Genomic DNA, 2,686 nt, shown 5'->3' on the forward strand with positions numbered 1-2,686 from the left:
AATGATAAATTAATTAAAGTGAAAATAAAACCATCCCCGTCCCTCTTTAATATCCCTCCGCTATGTACACATCAAATTAACGGATCTCGAATCATTCGGTTTATTTCATTTAACATTTATAAGTTTATAACTAATGTAGTAATTAACAAAGGGTTTAAAAACGGATTTGCCGACACACACGTGGCACTGGCAAGTTAATTAATCAACTCCCGCATCAACATATTCTTTTATTTTTAACAAGCGTAAAGACATGAAATATAGAACGTTCATACATATATACAAGGAGTTAATAGTCAATTTCGTCCCTGATCTTCATTTTTATTTCTGAAAGTTAAAATTAATCAAAATCGTTCTCCAAAGATACCTTACCTGATCACGTTCATCATTCCGTCATCTTCCTAATTGAGTTGACAAACGTCCGCTGACGTGAGCCGTTAACTGCCAAAGTAGCAAACGCCAGGCTGTAGCATGTTGTTGATGACAAGATAACTCTTGTTTAAGACGTCAAATTAGTCCCTAGAATGCATAAACCATAATCCCAATTTAAACGATAAATACATCGCCGTGAACACATGCATCGCACGACAGATAAGCCAACCCCTTTGCCACATCCAAGATTATGCTCTTCCTTTTTGAGGCTAAGTCAGCGATTTCTTCAACTTTTGTTGCTCACTCACCAGAAACAGATGGTCTTTAAGGTTTCCATTCGGCATGTAATCATAAACCAAAATCTTCTGGCTTCCCCTGTCATTAAATTTTTCATCATCATCACCACTACACAACAGCCTCGAAGAGGCACTAGATTCCGGTGCTTCAGGTTGCTAATAATCTCCACCTCATTACAAAACTCCACATCCCCTTGAAAATCAGATTCCAAGATCCTCTTAACCACCACGACCGAACCATCGGACAAAATCCCTTGAAAACAAGCCCAAATCCACCCCTGCCAATGAAATTCTTAGTTGAGAAATTATCAGTAGCCTTCTCAAGCTCATCAATCTTGAACCAAATAGACCCGTATTCGGCCTCAACCTATGCCTAGACCCTTGTTCCTCATGATCAAAATCAAATTCATCGTCATTAAGCTTCTTCCTCCTAACCTTCCTATCATACCAAACATAAACCCCTAACAAACAAGACATAACTAACAAAACAGCACCAGCACCAGTTAACCCAAAAACCAAACCCTGGTGACTTTTTCCAACATAACCACCACCCTGTGGGTAAAGTGACATACCAAAGATGCAACTCATGGCACCATTGCTTTCAGGTCCATACTGATTCACAAACGCAGTAGCATATAGAATAGTAAATTTGAAACAATTTTCAGAATGAGAAGCATTACCATCAATGGAGACAAGTTTATGCTGCGCCTGAAACCCCGCAGTAAGACACACATCACATAGCAAAAGATCAGTGAGGTCTTGTTTGCAACTAGTATCAAGAGGCATGATTTGACCAAGCTTCTTGTCCCAATCTTTTAGTTAGGGTTTCAATTCCTGCGCAATCGTTTCGGGACATGACGAACTGGTGAGGGTCAAAGCACAAGTCAACGAGGTTGTTTTGGAGAGACAAGGAATTGAGCTGAGACTGGAAATCATGGACGCATGAGGTTGAGGTTTCAAGGTTTGGGAGGTTGAAATTTGTAGTTGCTTTAAGGTACTGCGTGAACCCTATTCCGATTAGAGATAAGAGCGAGGTGCAACAGTTGCTCAAGTTTGATGATAAAGAGTAGAAATTCTCACATGCGGAAGGGTTCCATGGAACTCTCTTAACATAGCTGAAGTTGATGGGAGCATGTTAAAGGAGAAGAAGGAGAAGGTGAAGGTGAAAGTGCTGCCATGGTGAAAGACAGAACGGGGGTAACGCATTGCAACGTTTGAATCCCTCTTCTGAAGACAAAACGGCGACGTTTCAATCTTAGGAGTGCTTTCTACCGAGACGACGTCAGTTTTTGTTCTCTGCCACCTTGGCAGTTAACGGCCCACGTCAGCGGACGTTTGCCAACTCAGCTAGAGAGATGACGAAAGGACGAATATGATCAGGTAAGGTATCTTTGGAGGACGATTTTGATTAATTTTGACTTTCGGGGACAAAAATGGAGATCGAGGTATCTTTCAGGGACGAAATTGACTATTAACTCTATATACAAGTGATGATCGTTGCTAGGAGTGGCAATATGTACCCTACCCGCGGGTACCCAACCCGACCCCATCCGGTCAGGTAGGGTTGCCAACCCGATCCGCAGCGGGTAGGGTAGGGTGCGGGTTGAGCTTCAACCCTACCCGACCAACCCGCACCCTATATATGTATATATTATATACTTATATAAAAATATCTTTTAAGTGGATGTTGAACTAAAGACTTCTCACTAAATACAAAAGATCCTTAGTCATTAAAAGAAAATCATTAATTGATAATTTAATAAACTTTTTTTACATAAAAGTCAGTTCTATTTTAAATTATCATCAAGTTATATAATAACGTTGCATTTTTTTTGTAACCCGCAGATAGGATCGGGTACCCGCGGGTTAAAAGCGAATAGGGTTAGGGTTGAGATATTCTCAACCCGCGGGTAGGATTAGGATTGACTCCGAACCCTACCCTACCCTACCCATTGCCACCCCTAATCGTTGTGTTAGAGTTTGGAATATTATAAAATATATATTAAAATATAAGATATATA

The 2,686-nt window shown here is 40.5% G+C and overlaps 1 pseudogene; it reads right to left on the reverse strand.

Moving 5' to 3' along the window:
* Positions 1–543: 543 nt before the first annotated feature.
* LOC112756714 (probable receptor-like protein kinase At1g11050) lies at positions 544–2,215 on the reverse strand (annotated as a pseudogene).
* Positions 2,216–2,686: the final 471 nt, after the last annotated feature.

The sequence above is a fragment of the Arachis hypogaea genome, chromosome 16 (genome assembly GCF_003086295.3).
Source record: "Arachis hypogaea cultivar Tifrunner chromosome 16, arahy.Tifrunner.gnm2.J5K5, whole genome shotgun sequence".
In the NCBI taxonomy this organism is placed as follows: Eukaryota; Viridiplantae; Streptophyta; class Magnoliopsida; order Fabales; family Fabaceae; genus Arachis; species Arachis hypogaea.